The sequence below is a fragment of the Neovison vison genome, chromosome 11 (assembly GCF_020171115.1).
Source record: "Neovison vison isolate M4711 chromosome 11, ASM_NN_V1, whole genome shotgun sequence".
NCBI classification, from domain to species: Eukaryota; Metazoa; Chordata; class Mammalia; order Carnivora; family Mustelidae; genus Neogale; species Neogale vison.
The window spans coordinates 210648172-210664411 of NC_058101.1; positions in this window are offsets into that span (position 1 = coordinate 210648172).

Below are 16240 nucleotides of genomic sequence, written 5' to 3' on the forward strand. Positions count from 1 at the left end.
CTGATGGGTCAGCTTCCTCGGGCCAGATCTACCTGCTTAAGGGAGGGACATGGGGACGGTTGTCCAGACAGACGTACTGCTGACTTGGACAGAGAATTAACAAGGGAGACAGAAATGAAGTGTGTGTGAGCCCAGCAGATGCCGGCGCTCAGTCTCTTGTTTTGACTCTGATGATTTCTGCTAACACGACGTCCTGTCACGTGCGCACCTCCCCTGTTCTTTCGCTCTCTGCTTCTACCTACGGGTGCTCTTCGACCATAGATAAAGATACATTCCAAAGAGGACGGGAGGTTGAGCAAAAGGCGAACCCAACAGAGACCAGGAAGGAAGAATGGCGTTTAACTTGAGATATTACTTTTTATATGAGTATTATCTGTTTAGGCATTTATCCTTACAGGATTGGAAAACAACTTATCATGAAAGCATCCTGTTTTTTTTTTGTTTGTTTGTTTGTTTTAAGATTTTATTTGTTTGTCAGAGAGAGAGAGAAAATGAGCAGGGGGAGGGGGAGGTCGAGAGGGAGAAGCAGACTCCCTGCTGAGCAAGGAGCCAGATGCTGGACTCAATCCCAGGACCCTGAGATCATGACCTGAGCCAAATGAAGATGCTTAACCAACTGAGCTACCAAGATGCCCCAGCATTCTGTTTCACTAAGAATTTTCCAGAAGGTTCTTCTGTAACTTATTTTATGTCCCAGTTGTAGGAGTGTAGGTGTTGCCTGGACAGAGGCTATTAATTCTGGGAGAGGCCAAACCTAGTCCCCACCCAGTGTGGAAACCTAACAATTCTCAAAATCTCCTTCCTTCAGCTATCGGCATGCGGACACACCCATTAGCCAGAGAGTTGCTTTTTTCCTATAGAAATCTTTCTGGTTAAATGAATCTTGCACATTCAACATAATTAAACAACATACTGCTAAAGCTGTCTTTTGGATTGTAAAAATATTTTAACAATTACAGAGGAAATAGGTCAGAACATTTTCTAAGGAAGATGTCTTTCCTTTCACAGAACACAAAATAATGTTTTACTGCCTTAGATGCTACCTTCTGTGTGTACAAACTGAGAAGTGAGTGCTCAGTTAGTGTTAACTATTGTGCAGCTCTAATTACAGTATCTATGATCTATTGGGTCCTTAGCATATATACAGCCTCAAGAACCAACAGGGGGACGACAGGGGCAGGATCTGGAATTACAAGGAAAAAGAAACAAAATGGCACTGATCCAATATGTGCCCATATTTGGCCCTTAATTATATTTGATCACGCAAGTGTAATTTCTTTCATGCAAGATTCACATAATTCATATTCTAAGCAATTTTCATTATAAAAGCATATTGCATAATTTTTAAAAAGATTTTCTTTTTTTCAGTAATCGCTACACTCAACAAGGGGCTTGAACTCATGACCCCAAAATTAAGAGTTGCGAGCTTCACTGACTGGGCCAGACAGGTGCCCCTTGCATATTATTTCATTTCAAAATTTTCAGGGCCTGAAACCTCCCATTCTCCTTTATTCAAAACCAAATGTAGAAAAGCGATATTAAAAATAATAACTGCACAGCAAAGGAACCCAAATGAAAGTCACCTGTGAAATGTTAAGAACTATTTACAAACCACAGCTGCAAGACGGTGTTCAGAGCCAAAACATACACCACAAGCAACTAAACAGCAAAATGATAATAACCTGATTAAGAAATGGGCAGATGTCCCAAACAGATATTTTCTCCCAAGAAGACATCCAAATGGCCAGCAGGTACATGAGAAATACTCAGTATCTCTAATCATCAGGGAAATGTAAAGTGAAATCTCAATGAGATATTACCTCACACCTGTCAGAATGTTAATTATCAAAAAAAAAAAAAAAAGAAAAAAGAAAAAAAACAGAAAGAAAAAACAAGTGCTGGCAAGGATGAGAGGAAAAGTAACCCTCATGCATGGTCAGTGGGAATGCACTGACTAGAGTACAGTCACTGTGGGACACAATATGAAGGTTCCTTGAGAAAATACAACTGGAACTATCATACGATCCAGTAATTCCATTTCTGAGTATACACCCAAAGGAAACAAGCTATTATCTTGAAGAGCTATCTGTCCTGAGATGTCCACTCCAGCATTGTTCACAACAACCAAGGTATGAAGACAACCTAAGTGTCCACCAATGGATGAACAGATAAAGCATGGAGTACAACATTCTATTGTATCTACAGTGTGTATATCCAGATAGAGACATACAGAGCTAGATATCCAGAATATTACTCAGATACATATTCTGAATAGACTGTTTTTCAGCCAGGAAGGAGGAGATGCTACGTTTATGACAGCACAGATGAACCTGGGATGCGGGATACAAGTAAGCCAGGCAGAGAAAGATACATGGGAAATGTATCCCTATTATGTAGAATGAAAAGATTAAATCAAAGTCAGAGAAACAGAGCAGGGTAGTGGTTGGCAGGGATTGAGGGCAGGTGAACTAGGGCAAGGTTGGCAAAAAGGGTACAAGCGTTTAGTGACAAGATGGATAGGGCTTGACAACCTCATGCATGAACCTACGTGATCACAGTGACATATGCCAGGGGTGTGTGACAGTCGTCGTAGCATGCAATATGAACAAGATGATGACATGTGTTAATGGTGTAAATATTTTCACAATATATATATTACAATGTGTGTGTGTGTGTGTGTGTGTGTGTTCAGTAAGCTCCCTGTCCAGTGTGGGTCTTTAACTCATGACCCTGAGACCTAGAGTCACAAGGTGCACTGACTGATCCAGCCGGGTGCTGCCTACAAGGTTATTAATTATACTTTTATAGGACTGAAAAAATAATAATAAAGACTAAAATAGAACAGACCTGACAGAGCATGTTAAGATTAGAAGGAAAGCCCACCTTCCCAGGGCCGTGTTTCCTCACCTTGCGTCCTGCTGTGACCGCCCAGAATGCACAGAATGTGAAACTCAGAACGGAAGCTGCAGCTCCCACCCTCTCCTTCCTACAAGACTGCGGCTTAAAGTAACTGGTCATGGCGAAGACTCCAGCCTGTGAACTAGGGTTTGGTTTGATCTTATAAAAGTTGTTTAATCTGGAAAAAGCTCTATAAATTGGGGATGGTAATAGGACCCGTCCTGTTGCCATGTTGTAGAGCTTAACTAAGATGGTGCCCGAACAGATGAAAAAGGAACCCTTACAATAGGCCTGGAGTAACGCCGGGTACTTTCTGCCCAGTTCATGGGAGAACTCAGTGACTGAGAACTGGATATAATTCCCCCGTTACTGAGAATATATATGTGTACATGTATGAACATTCATGTGAATACTTATATGAATATTTATTGGGAATATATACATGCACATATATGAATATATACACTAATATATATAATATGTACGTATACACACATAATGGTATATTTATGTATGCAACTTGTTGGAATTTATATTAACTGTGTGTGTGTGTGTGTGTGTGTGTGTGTGTATAGTCACAGATGATTATTTTTATTTCAGTACAATGGTAGCATTTTCCACAGAAAAATTCCCCCGGAGCTTCAAATACCTGTGTCTCACTCCCCAGAAGCATGCATAATACACCTGCACAGTCGGCTAAGCACCCACTCACTAGTCAGCAACTCGCCGAACACGAGACAACGATGCAAAGCAGACACCTCCTTTCTCGATTCCAATGTATTCTGCTGCCTGGGTCCGCAAATGCTCTGCCCGCCCTCCTTGGGTCTTACCGGGCTTCGGACCCCATGGCGAGGGGAAACAAAAATAAGCCAGAGTTCCTTCATTTGTGCAACGCCGTCAAAATAGTAAACATGACAGTGACCGAACAACGGATAAAGAAACCCTAACATTGGGACGCCTGGGTGGCGCAGTTGGTTAAACGACTGCCTCTGGCTCAGGGCGTGATCCTGGAGTCCCGGGATCGAGTCCCACATCAGGCTCCCAGCTCCATGGGGAGTCTGCTTCTCCCTCTGACCTTCTCCTCGCTCATGCTCTCTCTCACTGTCTCTCTCTCTCAAATAAATAAAATAAAATCTTAAAAAAAAAAAAAAAAGAAACCCTAACATTCCATTCCCATCCGGAAAGAAAAAGGTTAGAAGTGGCTTCAAAGAGTTCACGGCGACCATGGCTTTCTCTGCCAAGTACCGGCGATGGACAAGAAAGGTCTTGTTTCTTGTGACACATCTGGGGAATCGGCACAGAAGACAAACTCAAGAAGGGATCACAGAAGCCGAGCGCAGGGCATGCATGCAGGGGAGGGGGCGAGGGACGCGGGGTGCACCCGCAGGCTTCCTGTCACCGTCTCTGCCTTTCCCAGGGTAGCAGAGCCAGGATGTGCACGAGCTTCCCTGCGGCAATCAGGAAAGGAGTCATAACAGAGCCCTGTGTGCGGGGTCAACGCGGACTAAGGAAGGCACCAGTGTGGACGACGCAAACTAAACTCTGACGTCCCAGACTCATCCCACGTCGTGCCTGCTGGGATGGCCAGGCTCCAGGAAGGAGCTGAGCAGAAGTGAGGAGCCGGGGTGGGAGAAAGACACACTGTCCCCAAATGTCGTGTCCGAAGCATGCGCCCCTCAGTGCTTTGACCTCCTGTGGTGGAGACTACGGTTTGGGTGAAGTACTGCCCTCCCCCTCGGGTTCTCGTTCAAAACGTAAACACTACAAGGTAGAGGGGAGACGCACAGGCAAATCATGCCTCTGACGCTTTCTCCATGCTGGAGTGGGAGTCTCCGCGAAGCGTGGTGTCATGGCCCCAGGGAGAAGCTCCCCAGTGGAGACCCACATGCAGATCACCTAAGAGCAGATATGGGGACACCAAGACGTTTGGTTTAAAGAGCTGTTAACAAGGGGACCACCTCAGCTCCTCTGTTACCCCAACAATGCACTCAGTCCGCGTACCCAGTAGGTTTGCAACCCTCAACTCCTCTTGGCGTCTCCCAACACACAACCCAGAGGAGGGGGTTGACAGAGGGCTGACGCTGCCAATCCTCGCTCAGGGGGACAAAAAGAGGGACCGGAAAGTCATCAACAGCCACACAACCTTGCACGCTCCTTTCCAGGAGAACATGCCATTCGCTGCCTGTACTCATTCGCTGTTACCCTATAAAGAACTGACGTAAGTAACTCGGGCATAAGCAGCCGACTCTCGATTTTGGCTCAGATCATGGTCTCAGGACTGTGACTCCAGCCCTGTGGTGGGCTCCCCACTCAGCATGGAGTCTGCTGGAAGATTCTCTTTCTCTCCCTCTCCCTCTGTCCCTCCTGCTTGCTCTCTCCCTAAAACAAATACATCTTTTCAAAAAATTAAGTCCCTTTCCTAATATTTATTTTTACTTTCCCAGCTTTTACGTTGGGTGACTGTAGGCATTTTCTCATCTCAAATCTGTGTGAAGCTTCTTAGAGGCTAGGAGTCCATCTTCCATTTTGTGTGTCCTCCCCTCGCCCCCCTGCAGACAGCAGGTGCCCAGTGGGCGGGGCTGTTCCTGCAAACCAGGAACCTAGACGCTGAAGCGAGTGGAGGTGACGTTCCAGCATCGATGGAAAGAGAGTGTTCCGCGCTTCTTCGTTTGCTCAAGGCTGTCTACCCTAAAGCATCCCTCACCTTATGATAGATTTTTTTTCTTTTTAGAATGAAAATTTGGTGACAAGAGCTTGTCTCTTCCTCAAACACAAAATCCCATCTGGACAGCTTTCCCTAGTGCATTGCCCTGACACGTGTATTGACCGAGTCTACACCGTAGGACAGGCTATTTCGCATCTTAGCGGGATTTTGGCTGCCCATGTCGGAGTGGTCAGCTTAGTACCCAAAAGGGATTCAGAACATAAGTAGGCTTTTGAAGGAATTATGAGAATATGCCAACCTCGTATCCACTGGTGATGGGATAAGGAAAGTGAACTGTGTTGCCTCCTAACTTGGCCTAAAATTCAATCAATATTTAAGTAACTGCTACAACAATTTAAGTCTGAAATGTTTTTATGGTGATGACACTGGTTGGTTCTATTGATAGATCAAGACCAAGTGATAATTCTGATAATAAAATAACCATATAAAATCCTTACAAATGATCTATCTATCTATCTATCTATATATATATATATATAGAGAGAGAGAGTCATTTTAATTCACTGAAGAAGAAAGCTATCTTCTCCCTAGGAGAAAGGGGGATTTTAAAATGAAGGGTTCTGCTATGAGAGACTCTCTGGAAAGTTGCCAAGTTAGAGTGGAGAGATCCAGGTAAATTAAAAACAAAACAAAACAAAAAACCTTATTCTATTTAAACAATGTCATCCAGCACTGCTGTGACTCCAGGAAAAGTTGTTAGTCAACATCTGAGTTATTGGGCGATTTCCCATTTCCTATACCATCCACAAAGGGTTGCTCCATGACCACACAACTTGTGTTGACATGGTTCAAAATTAAGTACACATTTTCCTGAGAGGTCTGGAGCCCTTCCCATACGCCCTGAAATAATGACTTTGGGGGGACATCTAGTCATGAAGGAAGAAACCCATCGGCTGCGGGGTCTCATTTCCCTGACAAGTGCTCACCCAGAAGCTCCTCCTCTTCAGTGAGGGAGAGTCCGTCCAAAAACAGGGATATGTTCTTCATGTGTTTACAGAGGCACTAAGTTCACGACAAAAGTCCTGAACCAGCAGAAGACTTCACAAGAGCTCACCTGTGACCCGGCTGGGACCCCTGAGCCACAAGGGAAGAGGCAGGTTCTGGACTTTACAGACACAGGGCTGGGGCCGTGAGGAAGAGCCGTGTCTGTGCCGACTCAAGGAGCAACCACAGGGAAATTCATCATCGCTCACACGAAGGACTCCAGAGATGCAGTGCGGGACCCCAAAGCCAGAGTTCAGCATTTTGCTATTGACATGGTACTATGAATACAACAAGAGTTACGAGCCAGGGATGTAGAGAAATGACCCCTTTGGAGTCGTCTTCAAGGACACGCTAGGAACAGGGCCATCGAGTCATCCTCTACCAGCTTCGGTCTCTCCGCTGACAGTGGGAAGGTCTAAGGAAACACTCATGTGTATGTCCATGCCCACGCCAGGCAAGTCCAGGGGGTCCTGGGGACACTGTGGCAGCTAGCTAGTCGTCCAAGCCTCTGTGACATCGCGAGTGTTAAGTCCTCCATTTATCCTGCCTCCTGGCACAATGGAGAGACCCAGCACTGAGTACCCTGTTCACGTCTAGGTTTGCTGGAGTCTGTAGGGTGCTCATGCCCTGCCTGTGTTTTTCTCTCTCAAGCCCTCATTTATATTCCCCTCACCTCTGCCCAGGCTCTCATGAGTCCCCACAGGCTGCAGCTGCCTTTTCAGATGTGTTCTGTTTCCAGTAACATTCTGAAAATACAAATGATTACTGTGCCCATTAATTTTCCATAAGATGTTTCACAATTTTTTTTCCCCCCTCTTCCTATGGTTTGGGATTTGACTTGTCAAATTGCAAGTTTAGAACTTCAGATAACCTATTTAGTAAATCAGAAGTCTAATCTTATGGTCGAATTTTAAATAAGAGACAAAGTCCAGGAAACTTAAAAAAAATTACAATACCACAATTTTTATAGGATGTGGATTTTTTTTTTCCCCCTAGTTTTGGAGTACTTGTAGTTCTGCTGGCTGAGGTGAACTTTAGGTCAATCCTATTCCTTTTAAAAATAAGAAAACAGAGATCTCGGGAAAGTGAGGAAGAGTTAATACCAGGCTCTCACTTTTGGGATCAATTCTCATGACTCAATAAACTGCTGTATTTTCGTAAATCCCATAGGGGGAATCATCAAAGTGGAGAGTTGAAACAAATACTGCCCTGTTTCCTCTGATTGGCACATGAATTACCGGAGTCTTGCAGTTTGCCTGTGTACCTGCTGCCTAAATTCAGAGATGACGTTCTTTATCAATTTCTTGAAAGGGGAAAAAAAAAAAAAGAATAAAAAGGATGTCATTTGGAGTATGTTGACCTTGTTTGTTTTTGGTGGTGTTGTTTTCTTTTTTCTGAAGGTTTTTTGAAAGCACTGGTTACATAAGTTCCTACCATAACCCAAGTTTAAAATTCCAGTTTTCCAATAATGTCATGTTTTTTCCTAAAATTTTACTCCTTGCTAAGGCTCTTTTTTTTTCTTTTTCTTTTTTTTTTTTAAAGACTTTATTTATTTGAGAAAGACAGAGATCAAGAGTTGGGGGAGGGACAGAGGAAAAAGCAGACTCCCGACCGAGCAGGGAGCCCAACCTGGGGCTTGATTCCAGGACCCTGGGACCAGACTAAGGCAGAGTTTAACCAACTCAGCCACCCAGGCGCCCCTGCTAAGTCTCCTTTCTACAGACAGAAGGCACATTGGCAAGTTGTGTGATTAACAGATATTTAATGCTACCTTAGGTCTTTGAAACCCTTATTTCCTGGGCTCTTTCTGTTCCTTCCCTCCCAGAATGAGTTTTTGTCTCGGCCATTCTGTGCAAAGTGAGGGAATGTGAGCACTCATTGCCCACCTGGGCCCTCCGACCCTGTTCATATTTATAAAATGACATTTTTTAATGTATTACAAAGCCATTTATCGAAGGCATTTCACATTTGATAGTAAAAACACAACCAACTAGAACCAGCATTAGCATAGATATTGCCAGCAGATTCTTTTAAATACTTCTTGTGGGAGTAAACGTACAGTGCCAATTAAACCCATAAAAAATGTACATAATCGATGTCCTAGCCAGTTTTAGGAATGTCATGAAAAATATCTGGATATTTACACATAGACGTTGGCATTCATCTCTCCGTTAGGTAAAACAGCAAAGAAAACAAATCCCACCAATGTATACAGTAGGAACACCAGTGATATGACTGAGATAGGGAATTAGTGAAAAAATAAACTAATAAAAATAAAATAAAAATGACTCAATGCATAAGTGGAAAACTCAGGTTCATCACACTTAACTGTATGCTTAACTTTTTATTTTTTCTCTTAAAACTCACTTTCCAAGCACATCATGGAAAAACATCATTTGTTGACAAATGTTTTATAGCAAGTCTTCTTCCTGCAAGCATACTTTCTTGGCAGATGGGAACCAATGGAAATAAAATCTGAATAAGTCCTTAATACTTTAACTGCAAACTAGTTTGAATGGAGGACTCTGCCTCCAGCCCTACCTCACACAAAGCACGGGCCTGGTGGGGTGCTCCGGGGGCTGTACCTCCAACTGAACCAGCTTAGAAAGGTTCCCATCTGCACAGAGGGAATGCAAATCCGCCACAACCTGCTTGGGGCTAGTTAGACTATTTTCAAAAGAATGTTTAACTTTTATATATTTACCTCCTTTTCTGACCTGTCGTGCTCTGCAAGTGAAGCATGTGCATATTACAAACTTCCTTTGAAAATATATTGTAATATTCCTGAAGTTATCTTTTAAAAATAGCCCACGACTCAACAAATCATTCCTGTGTAAACAGAAATGCCCTGCTGAAAACCACAAACTCTTTGTCATTCTAGAATTTCAAAAAAATAATAATAATAAGTAATAATGGAAAGGGAAAAATTCTAAAAGTGTAGTATTTGATTTTTTTAAATTTAATTCCTTAAATATATCACAATATCATTGGTACTAGAAACAAAGATTTAATAGGAAGTATTTTATCATTGTCCAAGATCAGTATTTTAGTTGTGTATTTATTTAAATCATTCAATTTGACATGATCTTAGAATTAGCAGCTTGTTCCCAGAAATCAATTGTGGTCTAATATGTATTTTATATATAGTTTTATATTTCTGTATATTCACAGTAACACAGATACACACACACACACACACACACAGCCCAGTTTACTAGCTAGAAGTCCAAAAATATTTTTAAAAAAAGATTTTATTCATATATTTGAGAGAGAGGGACAGAGAGAGAGAGAGAGAACGAGAGAGAGAACATTAGCAGGGAGGGAGGGAGAAGCAGACCCTGCACAGGCAGGGAGCTTGGTGGGAGCCTCCATCCCAGGACACTGGGATCATGACCTGAGCCAAAGCCAGATACAATGGACTGAGCCACCCAGGTGCCCCCATCCAAAGTCTTTTACAAAAACATTTAAATTAAAAGTATCTACTTATGGGGCACATGGGTGTATATATAGATCTCTGTATATAATTAGAAAATATATAGATTATATTCTGCTGGGGAAATAAAGCATATATTCTATTTTCACTTGAACAAGATTTTCAAAGTAGTATCTGCAAATAATAGTGCATAGCTGCCTATAACGTTACGGTAAAACTGCAAAAATATTTGGATAATAAGAGAGGAAATACTGTATAGTACATATTTAGTTCTCTCAAAATATTTAAATGTTTACATTCACAACTGGTGACAATCATACATTCCTCTCCATAATAATAACCCTTGCTCGTAATAAACACTCATTATTTGGTGAAAGAACATTCAACTGCTTAAAAAACAGGGAATGTCTTTAAATGGGGTGGCAATGCTGGCCTTCACAGCTGTTGATGGACGTATGCAATGAGAAAATTAACACGCATTACCGGATTTACAGTGAAATAAGCTCCAGACCATAGGAACTGAAATAGTTTTAAGCTATCAGACTGATTAACCGTTACAATGAAATCCTCTTATTTAGATAGAACAGATCCCCACGAGTGTCCATTAAGAAAGCAGGACGTCCTCTACCTAACGAGTTGTTGCTGGACTCGTCGGCAATGTTAAAAGTGAGTTACATATCTGAAGTCTCATTTGGTGAATATAGAACTTTCCTGGGAAGTTTATTTCATAAGTCTAAAAAAAAAAACCCTTGTTTTAATGATTTGAAAATACTATTCATGTTTACAGGTCATACGCATGATTGGCACATTGCTAAAGTATGTCCGATTAGACATGCAAATTTAAGAACAGCCCTTCATGTGAATTACACAATCACTCAGAGTCACGTGTTAATGTAAATCGACTTACGTAACAGGAGATAACCAAACTCAATAACAAGCGGCCAAAAAAAAATCATTAATTCATTACATAGTGTCCTTGCTTCTGAAGACAGTGTTACCAATTCCAACCAGGGGTGCGCACATTTGGCTCCCAACAGTCCTTTGGGACAGTTGACAAGTTCCAGATTTGAGGAAGGGTGATCATCTACTCACTTGACAAACTAGCATTTTACTGAAAATCCTAAGCCACTTTTTTTTATTTGTCGGATAATCCCTATCTCCTAATTTACTCACACATTCACACATAAAATACACATTTAACGTTTGTGAAAATTAGGAGATAGGCTGCCCACACACTATACATATCATAATGGTTGAATACATCATAAAATGACTATGGTAATTAAAAACAGAGATGTGGGGGGCAGAAGGCAGGTGACATTAACCTACCCACACATTGATTACCAGTAACAGCATTTCTGATAAAACTTAGAGCCTCTACATTCCAATTCTACCCAACACTTTGACTTCCCTGAAACACCGAGCATTATCTACATGCCTTTCTGGTGGGAGCCCCGCAAGGCTGCCCTCCAACCAGCCCCGGGATCCAGGACAATACTCTCTTAATTCCTTTCTGTATAGGAACCGCTCAGCTTCTAGTCACAAGGTCGTTTCTCCTGTCTGGATCTTTCACTTGCGCCATCCATCACACTGCTGTGTGTTAATCCTGTCGTACAGAAACAGCGATGTGAGAGAAGAGCGTGTTCCAAATTCATTTTTTTCCACGTCCTGGAACAAGTTTGATTGATATAAATAAGTGTGGTTCAGTTTTAGATGTTTGTGGACTTCCCCTGGGTGGGGGGGGGTGGGGCAGGGAGAAGCTCTATGCTTTTTAGGGATATGCACTAAATGCACATTTCTTTTTCTAACCATTAGATGGAACCCATTCACACCCCCTGTAAAAATTCAGGTTGGTTTTATTTTTTATTTATGTGACAGAGAGAGAGAGAGATCACAAGTAGGCAGAGAGGCAGGTAGAGACAGAGAGGGGGAAGCAGGCTCCCTGCTAAGCAGAGAGCCCAACGTGGGGCTCGATCCCAGGACCCTGAGATTATGACCCAAGCTGAAAACAGTGGCTTAACCCACTGAGCCACTCAGACACCGCAAAAATTCAATTTTAAAACACACTAATAAATCCCAGTGGAACGGCTGTCAGGGCATAAGGCGGGATGGAGACTCTTCCCCTCAGCTCCCCGCTGCAGTGACTCTTCCCAGCCTCGGGAGGACGGTCAGCCCTTTACCACAGAGGCCACCTCCCTCATATGACTTACAAAATGGGTTTCTTTTTCTTTTTCTTTTTCTTTTTTAATTTATTTATTTTCAGCATAACAGTATTCATTATTTTTTCACCACACCCAGTGCTCCATGCAATCCATGCCCTCTCTAATACCCACCACCTGGTACCCCAACCTCCCACCCCCCGCCCCTTCAAACCCCTCAGATTGTTTTTCAGAGTCCATAGTCTCTCATGGTTCACCTCCCCTTCCAATTTCCCCCAACTCCCTTCTCCTAACTCCCCATGTCCTCCATGCTTTTTGTTATGCTCCACAAATCAGTGAAACCATATGAGAATTGACTCTCTCTGTTTGACTTATATCAACTTACACCAGTTAGAATGGCCAAAATTAGCAAGACAGGAAACAACATGTGTTGGAGAGGATGTGGAGAAGGGGGAACCCTCTTACACTGTTGGTGGGAATGCAAGTTGGTGCAGCCTCTTTGGAGAACAGTGTGGAGATTCCTCAAGAAATTAAAAATAGAACTTCCCTATGACCCTGCAATTGCACTCCTGGGTATTTACCCCAAAGATACAGATGTGAAAAGAAGGGCCATCTGTACCCCAATGTTTATAGCAGCAATGTCTACGGTCGCCAAACTGTGGAAAGAACCAAGATGCCCTTCAATGGATGAATGGATAAGGAAGATGTGGTCCACATACACTATGGAGTATTATGCCTCCATCAGAAAGGATGAATACCCAACTTTTGTAGCAACATGGATGGGACTGGAAGAGATTATGCTGAGTGAAACAAAGTGGGTTTCTGTGAATAAAGCCCTGTGACTCCACAGGAGTGCTTGGCAGTACTGACTGAGACGTCCAGGAGATGATTGACTAAAGGGCATGGTTGGCACCAACTTCATATTAGGCAAACTAAAGAAAAACGGGGAAATCATGGTAGGGTAGTCCAAAGTATTCTCTACCTTACTTTTTAAAAACGTTTGTGTATTTTAATTTTTATTTAAAAAATGTAATTTTTCCACATGTAATTTCTAGTTGCTGTTGTCCTTTGTTATTACAGTATTTTCATTAGTTGCAATATGAATTTTTCCACATGTAATTTCTAGTTGCTGTTGTCCTTTATTAGTTAAATAACAATATAGTGTTTTCGTTAGTTGCAACATGAGGGAGTGTACAGCTGCACAAATGTATTTGCAGGACGTTTTATGGATCATTAAAATAAAAATTTGAGAATAAAAGTGAGAGATTTATTTAATATGTACTGATAGAAATCTATAATTCACCTGCTAGAAACTTTTTTGGCCAGAGACTAGTAAGAATCTAATAAAGAAAACTCATTAACTAGAGTAGAAACTCTATAGCAATGATGCATAACCTGAGATTTTAAATAATAAATGATTTGTGCTTATTTTTTAATCACTTATATACTGGTTTCATGAATACTTGAAATATATATATATTATTAAATTATTAAAAATTTACCTTCTGAGCTTACTCTTACCTGTCAGAGTAAACTCATAAATTTTTCTCATATGGTCAATGCTTCTTTAATTACTAAACCAGGAAGGTAAATATTACGATGCTGGTGAAGACACTTGAGTTATTTTCAAGTTGTGCATTATTCATTAGTGTGGAACACCTCAGGGAAAATTTTTTCCCTTTTGTTTATAGATGCATCAGTCTCCAGAGTTTAGGGGAGTTACTAACACAACAGTCAATAAATATTTGTGGAATAAAGTCAAAATATACCTTTACAAGCTCTTGTCGACCTTCTCAATCTTACCAATTAAGAACAAGGAAAACAAAGCTGGATCTGCGTTAATGCTAATTATATTGTTACAGTGTCCTTCTACTTCTGTCCTGACCAGCCCCATTCAACATGGCCAAGACTTCCTTGAGCATCTATCGTCCCCAGATTTTCTCTCAGCTTATTTAATCCCCACAAGAATGCTACGGCAGGACCCCTATTGTTAGTGCTGTTTTATAGATGGTCAAAGTGAACCCCAAAGGCTCAGGAAACTTGCTCCAGTCTGCAAGCCCCATGAGTGGCTTTTATGACTTTCCCCACCAAAGGACACTCACTTTCCCAGGGTCCTCTCTGACTGAACGTCGGATCCGGTCTTCAGGGGACACCTCTGCTAGCACCCCGCTTCAAAGGCTCAGGAAACACCTTCTCTGGCAGAAGGAGAGTGTGAAGGGCATCAACGCGGCTACCAGCACTGGTTCTAAGACACCCAAATCTGTAACCTATATACGGGTAGACTTTCTTTTTAAGATTTTAATTATTTATTAGAGTGAGTGTGCACACGAGAAAGCATGAGCGAGGGGGTGGAGGAGAAGCAGACTCCGTGATGAGCAGGGAGCCGGATGCAGGACTCCATCCCAGGACCCTGTGGGCCTGACTTAAGCCAAAGGTAGAAACCAACAGACACCAGGCGCCCCCAGGTTTTCTACACCTTACATGTTTCCATTGCATAATTTTAATCATTATTATTAACACAATTTTTGTCCATAAGTTTTTTGTTTTGTTTTAATGATTTGGACTAATTTCTTAGGATAGTTTTGAGGACTAAGATTTAGGGCAAGATGGTATACACCATTTTCAGATTCTTATCAAATTACTTTCAAAATAGAAAAATGTATCTGCTAAAGTGAAGATGGTATATTTTATCATTTCTTGAGCCTTCAGTATTTTATACAAAGTATCTAATTAGGCAAATATTTTACCTAACTTGTTTTTATTGAAATGTGTTAATAAGTGAAGTTATTATAATAACTAAAGTTATTATAAGTTAATATATATCTATTATATATTCTGAAGTTGTCATATTAAGCAAATATATATATAAATTTTTTTTAACTTATAACTTAATAACTTTATTTATATATGTATAGAAGTTTATATTTATAACCAACTTATACACACAATATATACTATGGGCATATATACATTAGGATTTACATTCTATGCTGTGTTGTATATTTAAACCGTTGGACACTTGCTCAATAGTATCTATGTGGATTTTTTTCTCATATTTTACATTAACATATTTCGGTTAAGTTCAAGCCTTGGCCATTTAATGTGGTGGGACTGCATATTCAATGTCAGAATCCCATCCTTGTGAATCCTCAAAAGCAGGGAAAGCCCAGATCCCAGAAATTCCTGGGAGGGCAGGTTAGGCTTGCCAGCCAGTTAGTGTCCAGTTCAGGTGGGCCCCATAATGTCTCCATGTTAGAGTCGCTCCATTTTCTAGTGTGGCTGAGGGACACACACTGACATGTTGACCCTGGCACCCGTGGCTTCTACCCTAATTGGTAGGTATTTGCTTTTTTATATGTTTATAGATTGTAAAGTCCATGAAGGCAAGGACATTGAGTACAGCCTAGGAAAAGTAGGTAAAATTAAAATGGAATTCATTAATAAATGAACTTGGTCTAGTAGATGTTCTCCTTAGAGAATAAGGAAAATAAAATTAATTTCAGCTACATTAAATACCTTGCCTAAGTGGCTGAATTGGGATTTGTCTCATTTCAAAGCCCTTATTCTTCTCACCATGACAAGAACACTTTCAACTTTTACACCATTGTTAAAAAATACTTTTAGAATCTAGCTTTATGTTTCAGTCAAATATTAGTAGGAAAGAATAATTGCCAAGTATACGGATTTCATTTCCAGTTACATAACAAATATCAAAGCCCCGTTAATTGATTGGCCTCAATTATACAGTTTACACACTCTGTGCTGATTTTATACCAAATAATAAAGCTCCTGAGAAATGGAATATGGCCATCCAGGAGACCAGTGCAAATACTTGAAACTGTATCCTTCTAAGGACACAGAAACAAAGAAGCATATTTTAGTCTCCCAACTGTTCAAACAGGAGATCGTCTTCATCAGGAGATTTATTTCTCAAGGGGGAGGAGGGCAGCTGGTAGTGACTATTGATATCACGACTATCCACACCCACGATGAGCGCTCCTTGACGTGTGGTAAGATTAATTCCTGCCACAACTGGACTGA